Below are 13,707 nucleotides of genomic sequence, written 5' to 3' on the forward strand. Positions count from 1 at the left end.
GAACACACAAACTGGCATTTTTTATGTATATTCCATTTTGAAGTCGGTAACTAGAGCTTGTTAATGGATACGATCGTTTAAGCTGCAAAAACCGTTAATATTAATGTTTAATCTCTGGGAGACAAACTCATTGAATTCAGCGGAATTGGCGGATTTAACACTTATGGACCGAATTGTTGATGATATCGTTTAACCTTGCCCACCAGACCGCTAAATTAAAAGAGAAATGTCAGAATTATACCAAGAGCTTGCAATAATTGGGGCAGTCTGATCAATATGAGGAGAAAATTTCGGGTTGATATTCTATGGATGCAACTAAAGGAGTTGATTCTTGATTATAATCTGCTTATTTATGCTGCCATGTCTACCAGGCGATAAAAAATTACTAATTGCAGTACATAGTGTCCCAAATTCGATGTTCACTGAGAGTAACTCAAGAACTAAGGGGTGTTTTTTTTTCGAGGTATATAATTTTAAGTTAGCATTACTGTTCAAGATGGCGACCGATTTAACAGCTGTCAAGTGATTTATTCTCAGTTTGGTTTAGCAATTCATCATGAATAGACTCACGCCTGAACAACGCTTGCAAATAGTGCAATTTTATTTCGAAAATAATGATACTGTGCGGAATACGTATCGCACACTACGTCCATTTTATTTTGTTTAGCGATGAAACGCACTTCTGGTTGAATGGCTACGTCAACAAACAAAACTGCCGCATTTGGAGTGAAGCTAATCTTCAAGTGTATGTCGAAATACCGTTACATCCAGAAAAACTGACTGTTTGGTGCGCTTTATGGGCTGGTGGAATCATTGGTCCGTACTTCTTCAAAAACGATGATGGCCAGAACGTTACAGTCAATCGGTATAGAGCCATGAATATCTACTAACTTTTTCATTTCTGAATTGAACAACCATGATGTCCAAGAGCTGAGGTTCCAACAATGCGCAACATGTCACATAGCTCGGCCACAATCGATTTATTGAAAGACACGTTTGGTGACCGCCTAATTTCACGTTTTGGACCTGTGAATTGGCCTCCAAGATCTTGTGATTTAACACCGCTAGATTACTTTCTGTGGGGCTATGTAAAGTCATTGGTCTATGCGGATAAGCAACAAACCCTTGACCATTTGAAAGGCAACATTCGCCGTGTTATTGCCGATATACGGCCACAAATGTTGGAAAAAGTCATCGAAAATTGGACGTCCAGATTGGACTACATCCGAGACAGCCGTGGAGGTCATATGCCAGAAATCATATTTAAAATGTAATGCCACAAGATTATGTTGCGGATAAATAAAATTCATGTCAATCGAATAATCCATCGTTGTTTTATTGAATTTTAAGTTCTCTAGCTCTAAAAAAAAGACCCTTTATAAGAGTTAGAGAAAAATCTTTGAAGGACCCCCGATCTCTTTTTTTGAAGTAATAAGATATTAGAAAACAAATCATAGATATATTGATTCGTTCTCGAGTTACAGGGCGTTTCTGAAAAATTACTGTATCAAATATTTAGTTATATCTTTGTTTCTGTTCGAAATATTCGAATCACTAAGTTTTTCGAATATATCGAACAAGAACCAAGATACAGCGAAATATTTGAAATATAAATATTTCAGAAACACTCTGTAACTCGAGAATGAATCAATACATATATGATCTGCTTCCTGTTATTTTATTATATCGAAAAAAGAAATACATTCTACATTTTTTTTTAATTAAAACAGGAGCAAAATTTGAATTTATCGGATATCGGCCAAATAAAATAATTTCTGAATTCTTCAGATAGAAATAGTTGTATCGAAATTAAACGCACTTGATTCAATCAACAGGAAAAATATTCACTCTTAGAAATGCCTGAAATGTTTCTACTTCCAACCAAAATTCGAATTGTAATTGAATATTTCGAACTGATAAGTCAATTTTCGAACATCTGTTTACATCTTAAAAATCCACAATCTATGAGTCATCTGTTTATCAGGTTAAAAGAATTCATTCATTTTTCACTCAGTTGCCCCACCACCAACTGGTGTTTGTTTACCGGAATAAGTTGAAATTTTCTTATTATTTCGCGATTATATTGTTTCAAGTGACTGAATATTGTTTTTGTTTCCAAACAGGGAATGTATTCCAAATAAATAACATTCATTTATTTCGGATATTTAATTCATTTTGTGTCTATTGTATTATTGTTAACAAGTAATATATAAGGTGTACGATTTAAAAAACGCCAACTCTTTTTTCTTCTTATTGTTTTCGAGTTGCTGTCAGTGAGCAGCCTGTACACATTGTAGTTTTTCAACAGAATAGTATGAAAGACTATTTCGAAGTAATCTTTGATTCATGCTTTTTTCCTTACTGATATTTTCTAACAAGATATTAAGCGCAGATTACAATATCAGCAGCACAAGCAACTGTAAAATTCTATTACCTCTTCTCTATCGTATTCACAAATTGAAAATAGTCGAGTTGAACATAAATGTAGGATTACAATCGTGTCGATAAAGAATTGTCCAACTTACGTAACGTACCGTAATGACCGGATTTATATTCGGTAGATCAGTGACCTCGAAGATCGGTTAAATTTTAATTCACACGACGGCATTGCAAGAATCTCCGTATGGTAAGTAACCGATATTTGCATTACGAGGACTGGTTGACCAAGTGTACAAGAACAAATATTTATAGAAAACTGTTATACGCGGGTCCCGCTTCAAAAAGCTTCAGGCCCTTCCGGTGGATCTTTTGATGTGGATGATCAAAATAAACAGCAATCTATTGGAGTTTCGCATGTGTTAGGTATGTTTTCTCGAAATTCGGATCATTACAGAATACAGAAAATATAGCACCTAAATAGCCGACCATGTCTCTGTTATTAGGTCAATTGAAAAGTACCCGGTCTGATGCACAGATGGCGTTGCTAGTATTAAATCCATATGATTTTTAGTTAGTACCAACCTTCGAACGATACGTGTCAAAATTTGGCAGCAGTACGACAATTAGTTTGTGAGATATTGCGTTGTGAGTGTAGCTACTTTTGTTATTCGAAGAAAGATGGAAAAAAAAGAATTTCGTGTGCTGAAAAAATATTGCTTTTTGAAGGGAAAAAATGCAGTTGAAGTAGAATCTTGGCTTGATGAAGAGTTTCCGTGGTCTGCACCAAGAAAATCAACCATCATTGATTGGTATGCTAAGTTTAAACGTGGTGAAATGAGCACCGAAGACAACGAACATAGTGGACGCCCGAAAGAGGCTGTCATCGAGGAAAAAATCAAAAAAGTTCACAAAATAATTTGGAATGACCGTAAAATAAAGTTGATCGAGATAGCAGACATTGTGGAGATATCATCTGAACGTGTACATCATATCATTCACGAATATTTGTACATGAGAAAGCTGTGTGCAAAATGCGTGCCGCGCGAGCTCACAAACGATCAAAAGCAACAACGAGTAAATGATTCTGAGCAGTGTTTGAAGTTGTTTAAGTGCAATAAACCTGAATTTTTGCGTCGATATGTGACAAAGGATGAAACATAGCTCCATCATTTCACTCCGGAGTCCAATCAACAGTCAGCTGAGTGGACTGCACACGATGAACCGTATCCAGAGCGAGGAAAAATACAACAGTCAGCTGGCAAGGTTATGACATCATTTTTGTGGGACGCGCAAGGTATAATATTCATTGATTACCTCCAAAAGGGCCAGACCATCAACAGCGATTATTATTTAGCGTTGTTGGATCGTTTTAAGGATGAAATCGTTAAAAAACGGCCCCATTTGAAGAAGAAAAGATGCTGTTTCATCAAGACAATGCGCCGTGTCACAAATCAATGGAAACAATGGCAAAATTGCATGAATTGGGCTTCGAATTGCTTCTGCATCCCTCCTATCAAGATGAACTTGAAATAAATTCTAAACAGGGAGGTTACACAATGAATTTACCAAATTGTTAATATTCAAATTTTGATACTAAAAACATAGAGAGTATAAAACCTGTCTCAAACATTATGTAAATTTATCCAAAGAATTTCGACCACCCCTTCGTAAACTCTTCAAAAGATAATTAACAAGTATACTCGTATACATCCTTGATGAAAAATCGGCCAGGTGGAACCACCTACCGCCCTGCAGAATCGATGGTTCGAATGATAATAATTCCTATCCGATTTTCTGTGTTTCATCCTCGCGTAACGTCCATTTCAGTATCTACTTCCTGCCAAAGTCCGTTGTTTCCGTTGTCCGCGCCTTTTTCGTAGCCAGTGGCGTGTGTAGAACGGTGCTCCCCCTGTATAATCAACAGCGCGTAAGGCCGTGATTGCTAATTGATCATAACGATCATCGGAGCAGACAGCGAGCGATTAGAGCAGGATTTGGGGCGAACGCTGCATTGAAAATTGGCGAAATTGCAACAGCTATGCCTGCTTTGATTATCGATTATGTTAATTCCGCATAGCGTTCTTCGATGCCTCTGCAGCGGTTAAAGGAAGAGAGAGGGTAGATAATAAGATGACCAGGTTTTCACGGAGACAGTTAACGTTCACTTTGGTTGAATTTTAAAAAATCCCCGCAAGAAGGTGAATGAGAAACTCGCATAGAATATCTAAACCTTTGCAATATGTGTGCTTGACCACAATAAAAGTTTTTTAATAAGAGGTTTCACGACAATCCAAAAGTGCTTAAGTATTGCGTTTAGGGCCAAGTAGCTTGACATTTCAACCAACTACTCGACTTGAAAATCAAGCTCGTGAAAAATTACATACTTAAGCTTGACTTGACTTGCTTTTAGATATTTATTGCTTGACTTAATATCAAGCTACTTGATATTACTTGAGCTTGATATGCACTCGTCGAACGGCATATATTTCTGCAATCTCGTGCGCGCTTAGACTAAATAAGGGGATTCCTTGAGCGCCGAGAGACTGAAGCATTCGCCAGTGTGACTTTATTAGTACTTTTCTCACATTTCTATTAAATCTATTGGTAGATTTTGGTAGTTTCAGAAATATCTTTCATAAAATTGGCCAGAATGGCCAAGAATTTTTTATCAACGCCAGCATCTTCAGCTCCTGTTGAAAGACAATTTTCCAGAGCTGCTCTTACAGTTACAAAAACCCGCAATAAGTTAGGCGACAAATCTATAAGATGCCTCATGTGTCTTAGATCCTGGATGGAAAATTATTAAATTGAACAAAGCTTGGAGGTTTCTCAATATTAAGAAACTATTTTTTATCATTTTGTTATGAATAAAAGTGTTTTTTGCAAGGTTCCCTCTCATTTCATCATTTTTTTATTGATGTGACAATACACAATAAAACTGCTAAAAATCAAGTAGCTTGATATGATTCAAGTACTTGATAAATAAATACTCAACTTTACTAGAAAAACTACTACTTGACTTGAGCTTAACTTGAAATCAAGTCGAGCTCAAGCCAAGTAGCTTGAAAATCAAGCTTATTGCGTTGTTGAATATGAATTCGTTTTTGAAGTTTGTATCGTTTCATTTTAAGTAAGGGCATAGTTTTTACTTGTCAATTGTCAAAAGATGACAACTGCCCATAGAGCTGGTTATTCAAAATGAAACCTCTCATTGAAAAACTCTATGAACGAAATGTTTTAATATAGAATTTCCGGCGATTCGACAGATTTCCTTTTCCCAAAGAGCAATAAATGCCGGTAGACAGCAATTATAACCGACAATTATCACTTTTTTCAACGTGTCCTTTCCGAAGAGAGAAAGCTAGAGACAGAGATGGTAACAATAACTTTTACCGATCAAGTGTACGTTTAGAATTACATTAGTTCGATAGAAAATTCGAAAGTAATTGATGCATTGCATATCTTTTCACCGATAGGGTACCAACACAATACACGGTGGCAATAGATGCATTTCAGTTGTTATGGCGTATCATAAACTTAGATCATTACTTCTATAATTATTACCTTGTATGGGTTTTAGAGACTCGGCTACAATAGTTGATTGTTCAATGGTATACATCGGGAGAAAATTAATTTGGGAGAATTACTTCTACGCTTAAATTGAAAGACATGAAATTTCGAGAATGGAGTTTCCACTATACAGGGTGTGTCATAAATATGTAATTGGAAATATTTCTTGAGCACGTGAAATGTAGGTTGTATGAAGTAAAGTATAAACCCTCAGAGTAATAAACATAGATAGAGGGAGCATATGTCATTTTCAATAAGCAGATTTTGTCCCCAACATGAACTATCAAATTTGACATGAAGCGCGCGGAAATGACACATATCAGTTATACGATATTTCACTCAATTCGCGAGTTTCACCACAAAGAACGCACTTCTTATGTCCCATAGTGAATCAACGTTTCATATTTACTCAAAATATATTGAAATAAATACCTAAATATATCAAAAATTCAGAAAACAAACTTCAAGCGCGCCAAACAACGTGAAACCACCGATGACACTAGGAGAGCAAAAGTTGCCAAACTTTGGATTTCAGCAGGTAGATACAGAAAATAATAAATATTCTGCTTATTATAAATTCGACAATTAGGAAAAATATCGAATTCCAAATATTCAAATTTGCATATTCAATCGGGAATCACTCAAATAAATATATTTCATTCAATATAATATACATTCATAACGATATTAAAATTGTGTATTTGAAAATATATCACAATCCGACAACGTAATCTAACCATGTTGGGGACATGTAAAAATTGCGTATACTCCCCCTCCTATCTATGTTTATTACTTTATGAAATTAATGCATATCTCGTATTTTTCTATGAACGAACGAAACGTCACTTTGACAGTTGAGATCGTAATATGTAACCATAGACAATCACAGAAACATATTCATATCAGATGTCAACTTAACATCTGTCCAACATCTATCGACGCTGAACGAAGATGAAAAACAAGAACAGCCAAGGCAGAAAATCGCAAACGCTGAAACATCATATCGTTGTTTCCAGCTAGTTGTCGATCGTGAAATACCAACCGCTTTTTCCTGAGCGTCTCTTGTTCAAAAGTAGAAATTCATATCGCGTTCACGAGAAAGGAAACAGGAGAACGACATCCGGTGAGGCAGTTTTGCCACCAAAACGGTGTAATTGGAGATCGTGACCAACGGACAAGCCCTCCCGCTTTCTACGCTCCTGAAACATGTGCATTTTTAATGTTCGCTACATTGAACATATGGTATGTTATGAGAAGAATTAATTATTTGCAATACTTTGAAAATTTCAAGTGTCAAGGTGTAAAGAGTCTTCCAATAAGAGATTTCATTTTGAATAAAATGCTGTCACTTTTAAGATGTCATCTTTTGACATTTGACAAGTAAACACTAGGCTAATACCATAGAGTAAAAAACATAGATATAGGAAGTATACGTCACTTCTACATGTCCCCAACATGGTTAGATTACGTTGTCGGATTGTGATATATTTTCGAATCCACAATTTTACTATATCGTTATGAATGTATTTTATATTGAATGAAATATATTTATTTGAGTGATTTCTGATTAAATATGCAAATTTGAATATTTGGAATCCGATATTTTTCCTAATTGTCGAATTTATAATGAGCAGAATCTTTATTTTTTTCTTTATCTCCCTGCTGAAATTTAAGGTTTGGCAACTTTTGCTCTCCTAGTGTCATCGGTTGTTTTCTGAATGTCTGATATATTTAGGTATTCATTCCAATATATTTTGAGTTGATTCACTATGAGACATAAAAAGTGCGTTTTTTGTGGAGGAACTCGCGAATTGAGTGAAATATCGAATCACTGAGATGTTTTTATCTCCGCGCGCTTCATGTCAAATTTGATAGTTCATGTTGGGAACAAAATTTGCTAACTGAAAATGACATATGCTCTTTCTATCTATGTTCATTACTCTGAGGCTAATACTAAAAATTGAACGATGCCCGATAATTGGTCCAAAAGGGTTTTTCTGCATTCGAAAGTACGTGAAAACAAAATCAAATTTCTGTCAGAATCACGTCTACCAGGTCCACATAAACATCAGACTTGACGACTTTACAAATAGTAGCACAAAGCTATAAAAAACCCAAACCACTCCCGATTTGTTATACTCATTTTTTTTATCGAATTCTCATTGTTCACATACGTTTTTATCAGAGTTCTCGATAATCACACACAATGGCTGTAACGGTGGCAACGCACACTTGTAAATATTTACCTTTACTGTTACGACAATCTGACGCAGGCTTGAACAAACAAAATTTCGAAAATTACGTACTTGGGAGGCTAGAACGCCTAATCTTCTCGTTTGCTTGTCATGCTAGGCGGCTTAGGAGAACGTGGGAAGAAAATAAGAAGATACGGCTGAAAATGTGAAAGTGAATCTGACGATCCCCCAACAGATTGAAGACGTATTATAACCTTTTATAGTGGATACCCACTTATCGAATCAATTATAACTAAAACAATAAATCGTTAAATGTTGGGTAACCGTCCTCTCGGTTCTGTTTGTGGAAAACGACGCTGCAGATTTCTTCATTTCCACATCGACTGATGAGCAAACACACGACGTTAACGTTTTCAGAAAACATTCAATTGCTGTTGATAACTTTTTATTTTTTCAACGCATTGCTTGAAAGTTAAGTCTTTTCAGGACATATTCATCGATGTTTTTTATCCTCCTTAAATATAAACAGTATAACTGTCAAACCGTTAGGAGTATGACTTGAAAAATATTCTATCGAAGATCATTATTCCTTGACACGTTTCGAATTTTATGACTTGGTGATGAACAACCCACAGTTAGACCATAATTCTTACTTATCGTTAATATCTTTATAATAATCGAATAAATATTCATTACGGAGCTGTACTCAATGTGCACTTTGATGTCTTTTATTTTTAAACGGCTTTTCTAGAAGCACGCTGATACGAGAATTCGTATAGTCCAACTCTAACTGCTAGTTGACAAATTTTTCTTGTTGGCTATTGGTTATTCTAAGCAGAACATCGATAGATTCTATTTTATCTTACATTTTCATGACATCATGATAACACGTCATCGATGACGTCACTCTCTGTAAATCAAAATTCCGTTTGATTTGTTAATAGTTGCAATAACTTCAAAAATTGCTACGAGTACTGTATTATAATGGGTGTTTTTTTCGAGGTATCTAACTTTATGTTGGCATTACTGTTCAAGATGACGACCGAATTAACACTGTCAAGTGATTTATTCTCAGTTTGGTTTGGCAATTCATCATGAATAGACTCACGCCTGAACAACGCTTGCAAATAGTGCAATTTTATTTCGAAAATAATGGTTCTGTGCGGACTACGTATCGCGCACTACGTGCATTTTATTTTGTTTAGCGATGAAGCGCACTTCTGGTTGAATATCTACGTCAGCAAAAAAAACTATCGCATTTGGAGTGAAGCTCATCCTCAAGTGTATGTCGAAACACCGTAACATCCAGAAAAACTGACTGTTTGGTGCGCTTTATGGGCTGGTGGAATCATTGGTCCGTACTTCTTCAAAAACGATGATGGCCAGAACGTTACAGTCAATGGTGATCGGTATAGAGCCATGATTACTAACTTTTTCATTCCTGAATTGAACAACCATGATGTCCAGGAGCTGTGGTTCCAACAAGGGGGCACAACATGTCACACAGTTCGTATCACAATCGATTTATTGAAAGACACGTTTGGTGACCGCCTAATTTCACGTTTTGAACCTGTGAATTGGCCTCCAAGATCTTGTGATTTAACACCGCTAGACTACTTTCTGTGGGGCTATGTAAAGTCATTGGTCTATGCGGATAAGCCACAAACCCTTGACCATTTGGAAGACAACATTCGCCGTGTTATTGCCGATATACGGCCACAAATGTTGGAAAAAGTCATCGAAAATTGGACGTCCAGATTGGACTACATCCGAGCCAGCCGTCATATGCTAGAAATCATATTAAAAATGTAATGCCACAAGATTATCTTGCGGATAAATAAAATTCATGTCAATCGAATAATCCATCGTTGTTTTATTGCAATTTAAAGTTCTATAGCTCTAAAAAAAACAACTTTTAGTTAAAACAGCATAAAACGGACTATTATTATATGAAAGAAAATAAAAAAAAGTTGAACATTTCTTTTCGATAAACGTTCTTTCCCAATCTGAACTTATTTACCGATGTATAACCCGATATTTTGCCACCATTGTGTTAACACTCATTTCAGTGACTAAGAACAAAAGAACACGATACGCCAAAGCCCACTATTGACACACTAATTAGAATTTTTAATAATTATTTCGCTTTAACCCACTCGAGAATCTACACAACAATAGGCCCTAATTCTAGCGAATTGTGTAAACATTGCGTTCGTGATAACTATGGGTTGAAAAAAATGCGGAAAACTGCTAATCGTTCGCGTTGAACAAAAGTAAAATTCAATTCAGGCGGTGATAAAAATGTGAAATTGATAAAACTACAATGAATGGATTCGATAACTCGATTTCATCGTGAATAGTAGTGGATAAATCGATGTTTTATCATTGAATAGATCGTTGTGGTGAATCATCTGAAAGATAAACGAGGTTTATGTCATTGAAAAAATGGAGGTAACCGCAATTTTTTTTCAAATGTAAAAATAATGAGGATTGTGATTTGCGATTTTTTCATCCCAAGGAGATTTATTCCTTCATCTAAGATTAACGCGCAGTATCTTCAACGCTATCTATCGAATTTTCAACGTCACGCTCGAATCTATTCAACAAATCGAATTTTCCACTTCTGCGAGCATAGAGACACCTATTTTTTATATGCCAAATAAGCCTTCAAGATAATTACGGAACTTCCTGATGTTAGTTTCTTCAACAATAATTGACTTTGCGTTTTTCGGCAGCAGCCATAATCGAATTTGCTATTCGTGTTTGTTATTGGTGGACTGAGGAGATGTTTACTGATGCTTGCGGAAAATACCCATCGATCGAATGTTCGAATTAACTCTAATGTATTGTCATTATTTTAATTTGGGTTTTGTGTATGCAATTCGTGAATGCAATTAAATCATTTTATACATGTATGGAAGATACGTTGGCTCTCTGTAATAATGAAGGTGCTGCAATCAATTTTTATAGTCTGCCGAATGGCAGAATCACGCGTTATACAGGGTGTCCAGAAATCTTGCTATCGAATGTTGATATCGTATCTAGATTAAGAAAACATTTTATCTGTTCACATCAATACAATCTCCAGATCCAACAATTGAAAGGCTTAATTTTTATCTTTATGTTGAGTTTATTGTTTCATTTTTTACTTATTTCGAGGGACACCCTGTATAAATTGAATTTGAGGTGCACAAGTAGTTATAGAAAGGTTGACCTAAAGAATACTCCTTAGGTTTTACAAATTGGGAGAGTGTCACTGTATCTTTGGAGAAATTAACGAGTTGTCAGAATCTAGATAATTTTTTTTCTCTATTTCAGTATCGTAATGTGTTCATTACAGTTCTAAAAACAGTGCTGTAATGAACTCATTACAGCATCGTTTTTCAGTTATATTTTTCGTTTTGTAGTTGTCTATACTGACTTCCAATCCTATCAAATTTCAACAAACGTCAATAATTGTCAATATAATATAAATTGGATAAAATGAAATGATTTGAAACACTATTCGCAATTTCTCTTAATTCTGGTGTTGTTAAATCGATTTCGTCAGACATAATTCATGAATTTAATGCTTAATTGTAAATTATTCCAAAATTGGAAACGTACGATTCATATTCAAATTCCATAATCTATCAATTTTCGTAACAGTCACACCAACTGCCAAGATACAATGAAAAATCACTAGGATATACATATAATCTGAAGTTTTCATTGATTTCTTCAATATTTCACAAAATTTGTCTGAAATAGAGAAAATATCGTCTAATACTCGTTGCAGAAGGCAATCCCAACACTCTTGCGCATTCATGCAGGAATAGGAGCCTATTCTGCAACTTGTTTTAGAATATACTATAGTTTTTTCCAACGCCTTTTCTTATTGAATTTTTTTTGGTTTTAATTATGTGATCATCTAAAAATTTTGCACAGAGCTTGGAATTGATATTTTGAAACAACACCCGAAATCTCAACTCTGTGGGTTGGGAAGTTTATCGTTCGAGACCATTTCCAGTTCAAAATTCGAAAAATACAGACATTGTGACGAAATGATAGAGCGATCATTTCGAAGAAAGAGCGCTCAAAAAAGGAATTGAAGATTCTAGTTATTTAACAATTCTAGATATCTCCTTGAAAGATTGATACACAATTATTATGTTGTAATAAGTATTCAACAACCTTCCCCTTCCTTCTTTATGGCAAAAAAAAACATTCAGTTAAGTAGAGTTGAAGAAAAAGCTCCAAGAGAACATCGATACTAATAAAATAAGTTGCGAAGGCGTCAAACCCTTCACTACACACAAAATCACGAATTTCCCTGAAAAACCCCTCACTTAACTTACTCTCCCCAATTTCCCGGAAAACTCCGGAAAACCGACAACACCGTACAGAGCTCGCAACCCGAACCTGACGACAACCTCCTCCAAAAAAAAAAAATAAACAAACTCACATCAGTGACGCACCAGAACTAAGTCGGCAACACTCTCTCTATGCGCGCCGAACACCCTGTATACCGTCGTTAACCACCTGTCTCGTCCGTTCACCTGTCGCGTTCGCGGCGGACTACCTCCAGGAGTCGGAGGAACCGCGGTCTCGGGGACCTGGTGCTGGTGGTGGGGCCGACGGCTCAGATAGGGGGCTACGTATGTGAGAGTACGACGAAACGTGCGAAAAAAAATCACGCCGAACCCCAACTCGAGCGTTGCGAAAAAAAAAACGAGACCGGGGTCCTTGACTCTGTTGCACATCCCAGGCGATTTGTAAACATTCGGGGATCGAGTGCAGAATGGAAACTTGTTCGGGCCACGCTTGAGTTTAGCTCGAGTAATACTGGAAGAAATTTAACTCGCCTTCTTGGTGGAAATTTATTAAATAAAAATCACAAACGCGCCTTAGATCTACCCGATTCGTAGATCTATAGAGTCGTTGGATCAATAGCTGGTTTGTCTACAGACTCGGTAGATCTACTTAGTCGATAGAACAACATACTCTGTAGATATCCACAGCTAATTGATCTATAAAATTGGTAGATCTGCCTAGCAACAGATTCGTTAGAGCACTAACTGCTATATCTACAGGCTCAGTAAATCTATCTAACTGCTAAATCTATAGAGTCAGTAGTTCAATAGCCTATCTTCGAAGTCAGTCGATTGATAGCTGGTAAATCGACAGAATTGGTAGATCCATAGAGACGTTAGAACCTCTAGCTAATAGAGCTACAGACTCAGTAGACTAATAGATGTTAGATCGACAGAATTACTAGATCCATAAAACGCTAAATCTACCTAACTAGTAGATCTGCAGAGTAGGTTGAGCAATAGCTAATAGATTTACAGAGTCGATAGATCAATAACTGATGGTAAATCTTCAGACTCAGTATATCTATTTAGCTGTTAGATCTATAGTTAGTAGACGAATAATTGGTAGATAGGAAGAATTGGTATTTTCACGCCTAGTTAGTAGATCTAAAGAATCGGCAGTCCTTTGGTTGGTAAATCTTAAGATTCTAAAGATGTATACCTAGTTGCTAGTACCACAAAGTTGATAACCTAATAGCTGAAAATCTAAA

The 13,707-nt window shown here is 36.0% G+C and overlaps 1 protein-coding gene across 13 annotated transcripts in view; it reads right to left on the reverse strand.

The window, feature by feature from the left end:
- Positions 1 to 13,707, reverse strand: part of LOC123681242 (partitioning defective 3 homolog) — a 79,533-nt gene that overhangs the window by 33,128 nt on the left and 32,698 nt on the right. For 9 of the 13 annotated variants that reach the window (XM_045619518.1, XM_045619512.1, XM_045619509.1 and 6 more), the window contains exon 1: positions 12,589 to 12,747. The exons of the other annotated variants lie outside the window; for them this stretch is intronic. The gene's annotated coding sequence lies outside the window, so the exon portion shown is untranslated. Of the gene's footprint in view, positions 1 to 12,588; positions 12,748 to 13,707 lie in introns of those variants that run through there. 13 annotated transcript variants of the gene reach the window in all.

The sequence above is a fragment of the Harmonia axyridis genome, chromosome 5, assembly GCF_914767665.1.
Source record: "Harmonia axyridis chromosome 5, icHarAxyr1.1, whole genome shotgun sequence".
In the NCBI taxonomy this organism is placed as follows: domain Eukaryota; kingdom Metazoa; phylum Arthropoda; class Insecta; order Coleoptera; family Coccinellidae; genus Harmonia; species Harmonia axyridis.